General features: G+C 44.6%; 1 protein-coding gene across 1 annotated transcript in view; it reads left to right on the top strand.

Moving 5' to 3' along the window:
* The window catches only part of LOC116298233 (kinesin-like protein KIF2A), a 97398-nt gene that overhangs the window by 44886 nt on the left and 35419 nt on the right, over positions 1–17093 (top strand). The gene's annotated exons all lie outside the window — the stretch shown is intronic.

Below are 17093 nucleotides of genomic sequence, written 5' to 3' on the forward strand. Positions count from 1 at the left end.
ATACGCCTGGCACCCTAAGGATCTGGTGCTAAGTAGTAAGCGCGCGGCACAGTCTCGCTTACAGAAAGACTTACTCAATATACACCGAGAGCGCTTCCCTACGCATCCCGTACCTGTTTGCTACAAACCCCACGACACCCGCATGCAAAAAAGAGACGTCTGGGTACCTGGTACTGACATCCAACTGCAGAACGCAGTAACGCACGATAAAGCCTGGGTACCTATAGAAAAGGTGGAAAAAATAACCTCCCATCCAGACTGGCGCTTGGGCTATTGCATGACAGTCCACAGCGCGCAAGGGCTTACCATAAAAGAAACCTTATGGATCATAGACCAGCGGCTGTGTTGGAGCAACCTTATCTACACCGCCGTAAGTCGTGTGGAGTATGCCAAGCAACTAAAAAGAGCCTGGGGTCCGCAATTGCGCTACGACCGCACCCCAGAGGACGTAGCCAAAGAGAACATTGCTAAGAAACTCCTTCGCTACAAAAGACACGACGAAGAAAAAAATATGACGTTCGACCTATGCGCGGACGACGTCTATAAGAAAGGGGCAAGGTGTGCCAAATGTAACATACCTCTACTATGGAGGTTTGACCCAAATGACGATCAGCAGTTCTCCGTGGATCGCATAAATAATAAACGCGGGCATTGCAGAGGCAACGTAAGACTGACATGCCTAGAGTGCAATCGGGCGCGTGGTGCTGCGCTACTTTGAAGGGCAGCTAGCATTACTCTGAGTCTTTGGGAACTATGAGCAGCTCTTCCATGACAAATCCACGACTTGGGCCATTTAGGTAATACAACACGGGTTGCCCTTCCTTGGTGACGGACTTCGAAATCTCATACGTTTCCAAAGACCAGTTAGGATCCGTGGCTCTCTTACTGCCACCTTCGAGTTCCCCCGGCTGATAGAGGTATCTGACCACTATGTCGCGGGGGAGCTTTTTTTCCTTCAGTCCGACCGCCCTCGAACTTCTGACGTAGGACTTGTATTCCACGTGTTTCTTCTTCATAGCATCCCTGGGTTTCATTCCCGTAGCCCTGGCCGCCTCGTTGTTCAAAGCCGCGACGACCTGGGGGAGCCTCTGGGTCCATTCCCTGTTGCGTTTGGAGGGATCTTCCAGCTCTTTCCAATACTGGTACCCAAAGAGACGCTCAGCCAGGGTCTTATTGAATCTTTCGACAATGCTCTGACCCCTGTGGTACTCTGCTTCGGCTCTCCTAATTTTAGTGCTGTGGTCTTTCAGGGTCTTAGTAACCACGCCCATGAACTCTGTCCCCGCATCCACTTGCAGCAGCTTAGGCCATTTCAAGACGCGCTTATAAATCCTACCTAGGGCTTCTGCGACTTCCCCAGAATCCTTGCTGGTTATGGGTTCGGCGTCCTTATATCTGCTTCCGATATCGACTACGGTCAAAGCGTACCTATAGGTCTTCTTTCTCACCTTGTCGTGCGGTAAGAAAAGCAAATCTGCCTGATGAACTTCATTAGGGGTATTTACGGTAAAGCTGGGCCTGGGAATGTACTTCGGCACGGGAAGATAAATCTGCCAGAGGGTTTGTTTTCTTAGCCAGTTCTTAGCCGTTTCTTCTGATACCCTGGCCGCGGTCGCGAGTTTCTTGATGGCCGACGCTCCTTTCCAATAGCCCTCAGGCCCATAGTAAATCCTTTTGAGTTTGTCCTCTACGCGGCCCATTATATGAATAGAATCGCGCTTCGCTTGATTCAAGCGAAGGATAGGACAAGATTGATCTTGCGTCCGTTAAAATCCACCGTCTTTCCGTCCACCTTAATGGCGATGTTTATGCTTTCTACCAAATTAGACAAGTCATAGCTTAAAGAAATGGGAGTGTATTCTTCTGAGTCAAATGGATTACCTTTGGGCAGAAACTTGGACATAAGAGAAGACTTTTCTCCATTGTTGTAACTATGGACCAAGTCGCAATAGACTTCGTAAGAGGATGCGACTTTCCATTTCACAGGTATGGCTGTGTTGGTAATTTCCTTGCCTGAGACACCTAGTAAAGATCCTAATGCATCAGTTTTTTCTAGGGTTACCGAGAAATTGTTAGGAAGATTATGTTTGAAGGTCATTTCGTGCGGCAATCCCGTGGTGAGAGTATAACCGTGTTTTGCTAATTCCTTAGCAAGGGTGATTGGTGTGTAATGTCCATCGGGCAGCAATACGCCTTGATAATTGCCGCCACCTTTATGCACGGTGACCATACCATTGACTAGATTATACCAAGAATTGTACAAAGAGCAACTAACCAGCCGAACCTTATGGGCTTTGATGGGGGGATTCAGATAAGTGGTAAAGTTATTTTTATCGCTTTCCAAAAAGACGATCATATATTTCAGGAAACACAGTTTCCTTCGTTAGAGCAGATACGCCAAAGCTACGCCTCCTGCCAGCCCTGCAACTCCTACAAAGACCAGCTCACTATCTTTTTGTTTCTTAGAAGGCTGGTAGTAATTCTTAAACTGAGGCCTTTTTAACCCCGTTAATGCCGCGGGGTGTGCTTGCGCATAGAGCTTAAAGGCGTAGTCTGTATTTTCGAAGTTCTTATCCGCCTGCATTTTGTCTTGGTAGTTCTTATCCAACCAATCCCTGTAAGCTTGTCTTTTTTCATTCCAAGCCGCCACGTCTCGCTGATATTTCTCCAGCGCTAAATCATGCCTTTTCCTTTCGGCGGCTAAATGTCCGCTTTTATCGCCTCTAACTAATCTATCCAAATACTGACCACCATAATTAGCTCCAGTGAATGCTAAAGCTGCAATAACTCCACCTGCGACCACGCTAGCCATTATATATTAGAAAATCACACCGTAGGTAGGTACTTTTCCTTCCGTAGGTAATCCTTTACCATGATAGCCCCGCCTACGGCAGCGGTCATTTTAGCAAAATTAGCGAAGCTCTTGCTTGGGTCTTCAGTAAAGTCTTCTTTGAGCACTTTCTTACCTACCCAACCAATACCCGCAACGATGGAAGTAATAATAGCTGCTTCTTCAACAGTTTTCAACAACGCGGTCGACATTATATTACAGAGCGAGAAGGTTATTACTCCATTTCAGGGATTTTGCTTTTTCTCACGGGCGGCTCCGCAGGTGCGTAATGTGCTGGTTCCAATTTTACTTTTGGCTTCGTAGCCCGCCATTGTAAGTAGAGGCTGCCTGCTGCTATAGCGACTCCTAACGCGCCAATGACGTATCCCGGATTAATAAAGAATTCCTCTTCTCTTTCCTCCACCTTTTCTTCTTTTTTGGCTTTGTTCTTCCTGTTCATCTCTGCGAGCTTTTTCCCCGCGGCAACTCTGCCTGGAGATTTAGCCTTGGTAATCTTGGTATCTTCTACGGGTGGTTGTTCTTCGGTGCCACTCATCTTATATTAAGGGACTTGAAGGACTTGACAAGTAACTTGATGACGACTTGACAATGACTTGGCAATGACTTGACGACGACTTGACTAAGTACTTGAGGTGACTTGACAACGACTTGACTAAGTACTTGAGGCGACTTGATCAGGTACCTCAGCAAGTGCTGCCTGGAAGACCTTTTCGACTTCTCTGTCCTTCTTGAAGTCCTTCCAAGAGGCACCAAAGGTGCCCGCAAGTTCCTTCAAGTCGACGTGCTGAGCTACGTGAAGAGCCGCAGAGGCGACTGCCATTAACTTACCGCACTTCAAAGACAACCACCCGCAGGTTATCTTAAGTTCTTGGGATATGACATAGTCATCTCTTATGTCCTTCTGTAGTTGCTCCACGTCGTCTATGGGCAGCGCAAGTCCGAGAAGCTTGGTGGCCAGCTTAATGGCTGAGTCTGCTACGGCGTCCGTGGTCTTACTTGCAAGGGCGGCCTCGTACCTCTTATGGAACTTCTTAACTTCCTCTTCTGACAACTTATTAACTTGCTCATGGGTAAGTTCCTTGCCTATCATTTCTTTACACTTCCCCGAAGACACAAGGATGTTAAGTTGTTCCTTAAGGTTACTTTCGTCTAACTGCGCGGGGACTTCATCTAAGAGCTGCTCAATGTCCATATACATTAGGAATCATAGATTCCAACCGTGTAGGGAAACCTCAAAGAGAAGATCATTTTGGAATGTTGGTGCGTTTTTAAATGCCGCATGTATTCGTGTAACTGTTCCTTGGATATCTCACCGCCGTAGTCGCTTAAGATGGTTTCCAGGTCAGACTTACTTGGAGTATAAAATACTACGAGAGAGCCTATGTTTTCCCTGAAGGGCTTAGAGACGCTGGTAAGCTGCTGGGAAAGCAACCAAACGCTGATATTGTCATGCCTACCGCTGAAGGCGAGTTTAACGAGCTCGGAAGTGCGTCTTTTTACGTCGTCCCCACAGGCAATGTCATCCAATATGAGGAGCGTCTGCGTATCTTTAGGGAATTGCTTATGCCAGAACTTCAAATGGCTGGATAACTCGTTAGGGTCTAAGATATCTACGAAGAAGTCGTCGTCTTTCACTCCTATACCCGTCCAGGTGCGGTTATTCACGTAGGTGGGGCAAAGCAGCACTATGTAGTCAAAGCGATATCTAAAGGGTCCTAATAGCTGCTCTACCACGAATTGGGTCTTTCCGCAGCCGGTGGGTCCTACTATCAAAGCGTTACAAGGAATATGGTTCGGATCCATTATATATACGATGGACCCAGTGGACGCAGTAAGAAGGATTGCCACCGACGTAAAAGATAAAAGAGACACCATAGAAATGCAAAGGGAGGAGATCGATCGGTTAAAGGAGCGCGTGCAGGAATTGTACGATGAAATGTGCGGTCTGAAGCGCGCGGAAAGGTTTGGTGCGCTTTTGACGATGGCCGGTTGGGCAAAAGAAAGCGTGCAGGACTTTATTAAGTATCCCTTATAAGGGTTAATAAATTCTTATTATATAATGAAGTGTAAGGATTGCGACAGGGAGTTCAGTAGCAAACAGGCTTTGCAGTATCACCAAAAAAAGAAGGTATGTTTTAGGGAGGTGGATAACGTCACCACCTGTGGCACTTGCAGCCGGCAGTTTAGCAGTAAACAGGCGCTGCGATATCACGTGGAAGGAAGGGTGTGTTTGAAGTCTAAGGAAAGACGCTGTGCTGATTGCAATCGGCTCTTTAGCACGCCCCAAATGTTGCAATACCACCAAGAAAATAGGGTGTGTTTAAAGGATGTGTGTGCGCGCTGTGGGGAGCTCTTAACCGACACATGGCATCAACATAGATGTCGTGGTAATTATGATTTGGACGTCGTATGCGAGGAGCATGGTGATATCGCTGCAAGATGTTGCCCAGCGGAAACCATAAGGAAGTTAACTCTTCGTAAGAAAGAAATAGACCAACGCTTTACGGAGTTTGACCGCGCCGAAGGTACGCGCTGGGAGAACGCAGAGTATTGGAGTGCGCCCTGTGACGCGTGTGGCGGCTTAAGGAAAGGAGATGATCATATCTGGCAGTGCTTGTGCCCGCAACATCATCCCCGCGGTTTTAAGGAGTACTTGGATCGTTTTGATGATTGGCATGCCCAAAGCGTGGAAGTAAGGAAAGCCCGTAAGTAAAGTAGGGTTTGCGCAAAGAGTCTCAAAACACGCTCTTATATTTATTAATATTCTTTGATTGTTTATTAAGAATAAAAGAAGAAACATTAATAAATATAAGGACCCCTTTTGGAGAAGGTATGCAGAACTCAATAAGAAAAGAAGATACATTAATAAAAATAAGGACCCCTTTTAAAGGTATATGCTAGCCTACGCAGCCGCCTTCTTAGGAGGATTCCTAATCACCCTTTCAATATATGGACTGTATTACTTGCGAACTACCTGCCGACTGCATTACCCCTCGTAAGCCGCGTAAAAAATACACCTGCCTTCATTGCGACAGGATATTCTCCGAAGGATCCTTTGTGGGGCATTGGTGCTCCGCGGATCCTAAAGCGCAGCGGGCGCTTAACTACAAAGAGGAGATGGAGTGACTCTTCTTTCAATGTCAAACTTCCATCGGCCATTTACCTTACCATAGCTGCGTAAGTGGGTGAATTCCTCGCCCTGAATTACGTACCGCACGCAATCCGGCGCCCAAAGGGAATATTCCTTGCCTTCTAAGTCTTTGAGGACTAACCGTAAACGGTCGATGTCTTCGAAGACGACGTAATTTTTTATTTCGTATGCTTTACCGTGGACAAGATCACGCCAGTGAGTCAAGCTGAGCTTCATTATACCTATGGAATATCTTTAGGTGCGTTTTCAAAGTGGCGTAGGACTTAAACCGCTTTACACAGCCCTTACAGGGAATACGAATGCCATCCGCGTAATCCATCAGGGCACGGCAGATAATGTCGTAATCGTTGCTAACCATCGTTAGGTAACCATTTACGTCAAGCTGTGAGATTTTCTTAGATTGCTTCGCGGATAAGACGCCGTTTCCTTCTGGGGTTTTCAACTCAATACACAACCCGCGGTATTTCTTATGCGCATTTAGGATCAAAAGGTCGGGTTGACCGGCTTGGTAGCCTTTTCGCCAGCAGGTTATTCGCTTGCTGTCTGAATCTTGAAGTTCGCCAAGACCCGGCGCTATGATGAAATCGGGGTAAAACCTACGTGTGTAGTCGACGACCTTCGCGTGTAGGTCGGCTTCATTTTCGATCTTGAATACTAACTTGTTTGGGCCGCCAAACCGCCTTTCTATTGCATATTTACCCGTTTTCCTTAGCGCGGGTAGGACTTCCTCAAAGACCCAATCACGAAACTCCACAGCTTTGGGTAGTTTGGAGCTAAATATCAGTTCGTACAAACCAGGTTCGGATATAAACACGGCATTTGGTTGCGTAGTAAAGGAGCGGTGATTCGCAGCCCCTTCTAGATCAACCCATTTTTTCTGGTATTTCTCAGATACGTGTGCTCTAATTGCATCTCTAGGGCGCTCATAGCCCAACGCCAAAGCCACCTCCTTTGCTTTGAAGTACAAAGTTTCGCCTTGCACTATGCATTGCAGTTTGGTTTCGTTGTTTTCGAATACGCGAAGCATTATATACCAACGATATTTTTTTATCAAAAGGATGAGCGAGTGGATCAATAGGCAACGCTCTTTAGCTGATTCATTTCTACGCTCAGTTGCGCGTCAGACACGACGAAGACGTAGCAGTTTATTTTGTCGCCGTCACTCGCACCGGCGTTCTTGGTGCGCTTGATCTCCAATGTTATGCCGTCCTGCGTATTTACCAACCGCAAACCCTGGCCATGTAGGTCTTCGTCGTTAATGGTGCGCATATCGATCCACAGCGCATACTTATCATTAAAGAATTCTGCGGGGGATATCTGATCACCAAACTTGCGCATTGCCTCCCTGTACACGTCTGCGGGCTTTATTCCCTGGGAGTAGACCTTGTTTGGAACGCCGTTGATATTCACGCCAACGTTGGTAATGTTGGGGTTGTGAAAGGTTTCGGAGTTGCGCTTGCCGGCTTCGTAGGGTTTGGCAAACACCAGCATTAGCCCCGTGAGACTTCTTCGAGGGAGGTTAATGCTTTGGTTGATAACCTCATCCGTCTTATCCAAGAAGCTAAACGTCTTATACATTACTACGTGGTCGTATAAGAATGCCTTCCCGGAGCTGTATTCCATGCCAGCGCTACGGGCCAGCTCTTCGCTGTACACCGTTTCGTACTGTAGCTCTAAGTTGGTGATAGAATAGGGATCCACGGCTCCGCTAATTGCGCTGTCCATTCCTCCTATGACGTTCGTAGTGTCCGCCAAGGTTACTTCAAACTGTAACTCGGATAACTGCCTGGGGTAGTACACACCATGACTCGTAATTACTTCGAAATCCAAAGGGATAACGTACTTGCTACCATAGGCGGTCTTTACCCTTGTTGCGTCTGCTACTGCGGTTGCTCCACTGGAGTCCGTAGGCGCGGGGTTAGTATCGCTGCGAAGCTTACGAAGAATAACGCTTCCAATTCCCTGCTCTATCTTTTGTGCACGGTCAAAGGCTGTTAGCCACAGATCCTCATACGTGGTGTACAGGTCGTACCTATTCAAATCCAAGAGGGATTCCCCTGCGAACTTGATTCTCATCTTAGAAACGAGGTTCCTACCCACGTTATTGACGGTATAGCGCTTGTCCTTGGTGGTTGGTTGTATTGCTAGGTCAAACCTTAAAGCCAAGGTACCAGGAACCAATACTAGGTTATCCGTTAGGCGGGGCACGCCTACGTACAGGGTTTCCCCTGGCTTTGCGCTGCTGGGGGTAAAGGTGACCCGGTGAAAGGTGCGTTCTGCTTTCAGTCCGCCAACCTGCTTAGGTAATACGTTGGGACTTAACTTTGAGCTTATCATATATAATGGAAGTAGAAGGAACGGATCCAGACTTTGACCCCACCACTGAGGAAGGTCAGGCTGACATTAACGACGGTGACGAAGAACCGCTGCTTCCCACCCAACAAGTCGACGATTCCCTAAGGGATAGGATTGCAAAGGCCTTAAGACATCCCAAAGCACGCGAGTACACGTTTCTGCGTGAGCACATAGAGCTTCAAAACATGGGCGAGCCGGAAGCAGCCGCACGGGAAACCATAGAGTGGGCGACGCAAGAGCTAGAGCTGCGCTACGACAACTTTGATGCTGACGACGTAAAGCTCACGGAAAAGGGAAACAAAGTCCTCATAAGCGTCCAAGACTTAAGATTTCCCGACAAAGACCGCTGGACAAAACCGCAAAACCTCTTTGATGAGGAGGGCAACGTTAGGGGTGACGTCTTGAGATTAAGAGGCTTTCAGCGTGCTACTAGAAGCCTGTTAGAAAGGCTGCACAACTTAACCGAAAGGACCAACGCGGAAAAACGTGCCGCGGATCTGCAAAGGGAGTTAAGAGAAAAAGATGTAGAATATGCAAAGCAAGGTCAGCTACTTGCCGATGCTGAAAAGAAGTCCGCCCATCAAGATGAAAGAATAAAAGAAATAGGAAATCAGGTGGATCAGGCCCTGCGCGAATTAGACAAAGCACGGGAGGACTTAGGAGAAGCCCAAAGCTCTGGCGCCTCAGTGGAAGCACTGCGGGAAACGCTGGAAGAAAGGGAGGAGGAATACATGAAGCAAAACCAGCGGCTTGCCGACGCGCATAGGAGGGAGGTCGAATTTAAAAATCAAGAAATAAGGGAGCTGGTAGACCAAAGAACCCAAATTCGACGTGAAAGAAATCAAACTCAAAGGGCTCTTAACCTCGCCCTGCAAGAGTTAGACTTAATTAAAGACGATACCGATAACCTGCAAACCACCATAGCCGGCTCTTTAGTGGAACGGCGACGGTTGATGGCTGAAATCAATGCTAAGGAGGAACAAATCCGGCAAAGAGATCAGGCCATCGAAGACCTGGAGGGGCAAATAGAGCGGCAGCAAGAAGTAATCGAGGACCAAACTCATACCGAGGAAGAAAGGGAAGCAGCTCAAAAGGAAGTAGATACGCTCGAAATACGCCTTGCGGAATTGCGGGCTCAAAAGGAAAAGCTGGAAAAAGAGCTGGGGCTTACCACCAAGGAAAAGGTAAAAAGAGCTCTGGTGAAGTATGGTATTCCGCTGGCGTTTGCGGTTGCTATTAGTACCGTAGTAGGAGTCATCCTATCCACGCTTAAGGCTACAGGCGCGGGCGTAAGCAAGTTAGGTAAGGGGCTGACGGACTTGGGAAAAAAGATGGCAGCCGGTCTTCCTGGGCTGCTGGGTAGCGTCCTTAGCCTGGTACTTAGGACCGGCGGAGAACTGTTGAAGTTCGTGGGGAATAACATTTGGATCTTGGTCGTCGCTATTGGAGTGGTACTCCTGAAGAAGATGAAGGGTTAATCTTATCCTTGTATGTTATGTCGGGCTTATCGTCGTCGGGTGTCCGAGGCGTCCTCGACTGGGGATAAGTAAAGATAGTATTCGCGCCGCCTTGATAATGCGGAACTAGTGGTATGGCGGTCATGGTAGAAATGGTCTTATGATGCCAAGCTCTATTAGGTTTGTTAATCGCACTATTTACGTAAGCTACGTAACTACCGCGCGAACCATCTGGGTGAATTTGTAACTTAACGTAATTACAATTAACCACCATTTGAAACGTAGCCACGTAAAACGCCTCGGAACTAAATGGATATGGCTGCGTCGAGAAATGAGTAGGCTCTCGATTATTGGTTGACGTTCTAAAGGGTGTTAAAGGCTCGTCATTTTCATCAACTAGCCTAAATCCCATGATACTACCATACGCCTGGGTAATGTCAATGCTACAAATGATCAATGCAAGGCCTCCAACTTCAACCCACATCCCAATATCGCGCCAACCGCGACCGGTGTAAGTTTCATCCCTTAAGTGATAAACGTAATGGGTTTCCTTCCAATGTGGATTCATATATTTAAAGGCTAAGCACCGTAAGAGTGCTGATGGTTAAATAGTTATAAGCCGTGTCCCTTTGATTTTCTATGCTATTCACACAAACGCTCCCCGTATCGTCTACGCGCATTTGCAGCTTTACCTTCCCATGGCAGTTGGCAACCATATGAAGAGTCCAAGTTGTAAGATTCTCAGCGCTATTCGTTGGCGGCTCTACGGAGAAATGCGCAGGCTCCCTGTTGTTTGTCTTCGCGCGCATAGGCTGCAGTACGCCATTCTCATCCAGGAACCTAAAGCCGACGTTGGCATGGCTGCCCGTACCAATGCAAATACTACAAAGGATCAATTTCTTTCCTGAGTAATTCAAATTCACGGACATGCCCGTGACATCAACCCAAGATGCCTGGGTGTATTTTTTCTCGCCTGTGTAAGTCGTATAAACACAATCTACTCCAGCTACGTAGGGGTTGTTCATCGCCATATATAATAGCTCAGACCAATGCTTGCGACTGTTAAGCCGGCTTTTAGTAAGTTATGGTCATATTCCTCTTCTTTTTTAGGCGCTCGGTATACTTCTTTTGTTAGCTGCACTTTCTTAGGTGGTTGCGTATGGTGCACTTTTTTAGGCTGTTCAACAAAGTGCCTTCTAATAGTGTCAGAGTTCACGTCGTTCACCCCAAACTTCATGTCCGTAGTAGCTCGCTGCAGTTTATTGTTGTATCCTACTACAGAGCCAGTATTTATAGATAAATTACTAGGCATTAACCAACAACCCGGGGCTACAGCATAGTCCAACCTCGCCTTAGAATTTTGTATAGCTAGTTGGTAACGCTGTACGCCCTTGCTAATGTCGCCCTCCAAGATCGAACTTTCGAATAAGACCAAGGCTTCGGCTCGCGTCTCTTCTGCGGCGCCGGTATTTCCAATTATATTTGATCGGGTATTTACTTGGGCTCCAAGGATAGAATACACGTAAGCTTCTATGCTGCGGTTCAAACGGGCAAGGCCGGCTTTGGTTAGTCCTTTACCTTCTGGGGGTATGAAATTAAGATATTGCTTCGTTTGCTCGTCGTTGGTAATCTTAATAATCAGTGGATTGGCCCCTGCATACTTACCACCCTCGTCTTTGAACAGAGGTCCGTCTCTAACTTCCTTAGTGGTCTTAGCATTTGGTTCAAAGAAGGTGCTACTGTCGTGAGTTTCTTTGTGATACCCAGTGTTCCATCGTAGATTCAACGCATGAACTTCTTTATCGCTTAGCACATGTCCACCAATCCCCCAATAAGCCCAAATATGCCCCAAGCCATTGTTAGCACCGGTAGTGCATCTAAAGTCTTTTCCCACAACTCCAAACTCCTTACAAAGCCTGTCATAGGCTGGAACGTCGTATTTGTTATCTCTAGGATAAAACGCAGCATCTCCCGGCAGCGCAATAACACCCATTTCATGTAGTATTCTTCTAACCGTGAAGTGGAAGTGAAACATGAATATTGAATTCTTCATCAAGTTTGCACTTACACCGCAGCCGCTAGTGGCACACCAAACCGCAAAGTTTAGTTGCTGCGGCCAATAACGCATGTTAGGACCACTTAACCATTCATGAGATTCCTTAGCGGTGGTATGATTAATGGGCACGTTTTTGAAGATATCTCGCACCTTTAACGGAAAGGAATGGTTGTTAGAGATCCGCATGTTCAATGTCAAATCCAAACTTGGATGTTCATCAAATGAAACCGCGGGTATCGGATAAGTACCGGTACCAAGCAATAATTCCTTTGACCAACCTTGCACGGGCTTATGTTCGATATAACCAGAATTCTTCAGTTGATTGTCTATCTGATCGACCAGCGTAGGTTTCAAATCCTCGTTGCTGTACATCCTAGAGCCGTTATAGTAAATCCCATCGGGTCTCCTTTCGAACTTACTAGGGTCTGCATGCGGAAACATCTTCCTAAAGGCCCTCCAGTTCCAGTAATCCCGGTTGTCGTGATGTGGCTGCTCCTCTACGTTATTCCCAAAAGCGTCGTACATTAGTATATATAATGGATGTTATACCATCAGCACCTCAGTTGTACCCAGATGTTCCCTATACTACACCTAACGAACTAAACGCCGAAAACTTTCGCCTGAATAAAGCGAACTTAATCCTGGCTTACTTGGAAGGGCAGGCAAAACACTATGAAAAAGTTAGAAAAAAGTACGTTAGAGCCCGGAGTACGCTACATAAGATTGCGATAACTTCAGGATCCATATCTGTTGTGTTAACGGGCTCTGGCGTTGCTACTTCGCTTACTGGGCCGGGAATAATCGTTGGAGTTCCTTTGGCCGGCGTTGGGGCAGCTTGTGGTATTATTTCGGCTGTTGCTACGGGTATTATGAAAAAGCTATCCACGAAAATATCCAAGCATGACACGACAATAGCTCTGTCTAGGGCTAAAGTAAATACTATTACCGACCTTGTCTCAAAGGCTTTGCGTGACAGAAAGATAGACGACGTAGAATTCTCGCTTATTCTGGCCGAAGAAGACAAATACGAGAAATTAAAGTCGGACATAAGGAATAAAAAAACAGTCGTAAAAGATCTTTCCGAGGAATCTCGCAAAAAGATCTACCAGGAGGCAAAAGAAGAGCTTCAAAGAAAGCTTGCTCAGTAAACATCTGCTTCGAAAAGAGCGTGACGGGATTCTATTTACATATCGAACGCCGGCTGTCTGGTTCATATGCAAATTAAATATAATAATTTTCACATACATAAGCGTCCAGATGTGTCTGGCGTTCGCTTGTGATCGTGGACTTTGGGGCTGGGGAGGCCTAAAGTCCCGAGTTCGAGCCTCGCTGTAGATGCATTTGGACCGGTTGCTGTGAGTGAAAAAAAAAGCCTCCCCCACTCACAGCAACCGTGGGGGGAGGGGTAGGAAGTGCGATTCAACCCCGCGATGGGGGGTTTCGCGATTGGAAAAGTCAGGGGGTGTCTCGGGACGCTGTCCGGAGTTCACCCTCTGGTGGGTCGTAAGAAAGATATATGTGTATGTACTAGAGGGCCTCTGGCGCGGGATGAAATAAGCCCCGTAAGCCCAAAATGCAAAAAACCCCACTGGGGATAGCTTGGTGTTCTGCGCGATGCATTCCCCAGTAGGGTTTCTGGCAAAATAAACGCCAGTTTTGCATTTTTATTTTCTCGGAATCCATCCTAACAGGGGGTGGTTGGGGTCAATTTTGTAAAATATTTCGTAAATTACGTCAGGATAATAAGGAATATTCTTATCCAGCCGACAAAACATCCACTCGGCTTTTGTCATATCAGAAACCTCAGGAATAGACTTACCGGTAATTTCAGACAAAAGATAGGGAATAGCTTTGTAATATTTCCCTAGCTTTAATTTTTTCGACGTTTTCCGTAGACTTTGTGGGGTTGGCTCTTCTAAATGGTCTATGATTTTCTTCTTTACTTCGTCGCTTAAATATATCGGATGTAAACCTTGGATATGACTCATCCAGTCCCTGAAGTATTTTATTCTCTTATATGGCGTTTTCTTACGACCTCCATTGGCATAATACTGCTCTCTGGTAGCATTTGGTACGGCATTACGAATATTCTTACCACACTCGTAACACTGCGCTGACGTGTCGTCTTCTATTTGCATTTTCTTACCACAACACCAGAAACCCTTGGGCTTAGGTATGTTAACTTTGGATCTTAGGCAAATTATACAGAAGTCATTGGTGAACTTTTTACATTCATGCATATATAAGACAAATATTCCCAACATAGCAGCAACATATAACGGGACACGGGTAATTCCCGCGGGGGACGCTAGTGCGTAAACACGGGTAATTCCCGGGCGATTCCGAATGGTGACCGCGAGTCCCCCTTACTGCTGCTGACGGTAAAAGGTTGAAAATACTGTTAGAGGACGAAAACAGCGGAGCTACTAATGGCACGTCCACACGTCATGCTTGGTTTTGTTCTTGGAAGATTCTTCGACAAAGTTTTCCATGGCCGACATTTTTAAGCTTTGGATTTCTGGTTAATTTTAATAACGCAAGCTAACTAACACAATATCAGGTTTAGTGAAGTTTACCTTGGATGTCTTTCATTAAAATCGAAATTTCGGAGATTTCCTAACTTTTTTATTGACAAATGAACCAGGCATATGAAGACAGACTAGAAAACTGCTTAAGAAAAGGTGAGCAAAACATAAGCTCAGTACTTTTACTTCTTTTACATGACAATGTTAGGTTATCCATATGAAGAGTTTAGGTTTTCATAAGAACCTATTTTCTACCGTAATGAAGTTAAAAGAAAATTAATGATTTGGTAGCATCAGAGAGGAAATTGGCTGGAGATCATAACTGTCACCAAATGTGTCATCAGTTAAAAAATAGCTTTCCGATCCTAATTCTTCATTAAAATATTCTTATTCCTTTCATATAAGCCCTAACTATTTTTCGATTATCGAAAAATAGCTTAAAAGCCTATAGATTTTGAGATTCGATTTGAATTTCCAATTTTTTTCCCCATCTGTTTTTATATAATAACATATCTCAACAACAACACAAATTTATTAGCTCATTTGTATAATCATACTAGCTCGAACAGCTTAATAAACAGTTGAATATCTAGTGTAAGTAATTTTATATTTCATTCAATATTTAAATAAATTATCTGTAGAAAGAGTCTTCCTTGGTTTGCCGATGGGACCCCGCGATAGGAGGCGAACAAAGCTGCATTTTTCTTGAACGAAAAACATACGATAGTTGGTTAAAACAACCGAATTGTTAAAAATTTACAAACTTAAATAAAAAAGGAATATTTGTTGTAATATGCTGTTCGTGTTATATTTCCTCCAGCATTAAAATAATATTAGAAATATTAAAAGTTTTGATTCGTCGAAAAAAATGCTTGTCAAAATAAATAATATACGATTGTTTGCTTAAAAACACACACCTGAATTATTGAAGAACACTTCTTGATCCATCTTTGACTACATGGAAACTTTTTTTTATTTGTTGTTGGTCTATAAATTGTCCTAAAGCGATTTTTTCTGTGCATTTGAGAGCCGCATTTGCGAGTAGTTTTGCTTTGATATCAAGCGGAATCCCTGTGTTGTGTACACGGACCTACCTACCTACGGACGGAAGTGACGTCAGCCAAGCCATGAAAAATCAACTCGATGGTTTACCATTTTTCCTTAAGGATGGTGGGTACAGTTGTCAGCGCGCACTTTTACTGCGCACATTACGTAATCCACAGGAACTCCAATGTTTTCAAAAATATCAACAACAACAAAACGAAATAAATGCGTGATCATTGTTGTCATCATTTTTTTTTCAATAGCAACTTCTTCATGTGTGTCTATATGGGATAGTTAAATAGTACTGTAAAAATAAAAGTCAAAGTTGTGAAAAGGAGAAAACGACGACTAGATGGTAGATTTGTCAAAAATAGAGTACCGGTGAAGCGACAAAAACTAGACGAAAAAGATCAAGAGAGAAAAACTTCGAAACAAACACAAAATATTATTGAAGGAGAGCGAATTATTGAGTTAGATTACCTGATGGAGCAGTTAAAAAGTGGGTGTAGTGAATGTAAAGAGGCACTTAAACTTCATGAATTGATCGACGAAAAAAAGTTTGGACTCTTGGTAGTTTGTTTTACATTCAATGCGAATTCGGAGTTTTAAACTGAAATTTCACCTACTATAAACCACTTAGTTTCTTCTATGAAAATCTTGGAGCTTTGTTCAATTCTCAGTTATCCCTACAAGGTTTTCTTATTGCATTCTCTAGGACATTTAGTGACCGTATTTTTGATCCAGTAGTTCTTGCAGTAGTCCGCCATGTTTACCATCCCATAATGCAATGCTCAACCACGTCTCTCAGGGGAGGGGTGGAGTAAATTTGTAACCATCGCTGGAAAAAAGCTTGAAATCTGATATTCAAAAAAATATTATGACTACAAAAAACGCATGGCGACCCCAGTTTTTTATTTTCTTGGTATGATTTGTAAACACTTAAGATAATTTTGATGGGCTATTTCAAAGCTAAAAATAGTTTTGAGTGGTTTCTTTTTTGATTTTGTGTTTTTGTCCAAAATTGAAATTTCACCTACTTTTTGCCCAAAAGCAGATAAAAAATGTACTTTCATCTTTGCAACTTCAAATCTTTTTATTAATATGAAAAATATTTATGTTTAAGATTATTTTAGGCAAAATTTCGATGTACTTAAGCCAAACACAAGGGATATGTGATTTTTTGAAGTGCTTCGAAATGCGCTTACGTCATCGGGTCTTTAAATGACAATTATATCGCTTGGATGCGTGGGGACCCCCAAATTTTTTCACGTTTTTAGATAGCCCCTTGGGTACTCTAAATAACTGACACAGTTTCATTCGAATAAAAATGGGTCGCGAACTGTACCCACCATCCTTAAGTATGGTGCTCCGCTCGCGCGGGCCGAAGGAGCTCCGCTATTGCATGAAATTTTGGCTATACGTTAATTTCGCGATTTTACAAGGGAAAAAATGCCATTCTAAGTCACTTTAATTTCGCTATTTCATAAAGTGAGTTTTTCATTACCTGTTTTAATTCAAACGCAGTTTTCTTGAACAAAACGACTTTATTAAGTATTAGTAAATAACAATTAACATGTTTATGTTCGCGTGTTTTTACCGTAAAAATGGTGAACTTCCACGTATTCTCACGGCTAAACGAAGTTGGGGACCCCCA

The sequence above is a fragment of the Actinia tenebrosa genome, unplaced genomic scaffold (genome assembly GCF_029948245.1).
Source record: "Actinia tenebrosa isolate PJP-AT-01 unplaced genomic scaffold, QUT_ActTen_1.0 PGA_scaffold0__85_contigs__length_37466705, whole genome shotgun sequence".
NCBI classification, from domain to species: domain Eukaryota; kingdom Metazoa; phylum Cnidaria; class Anthozoa; order Actiniaria; family Actiniidae; genus Actinia; species Actinia tenebrosa.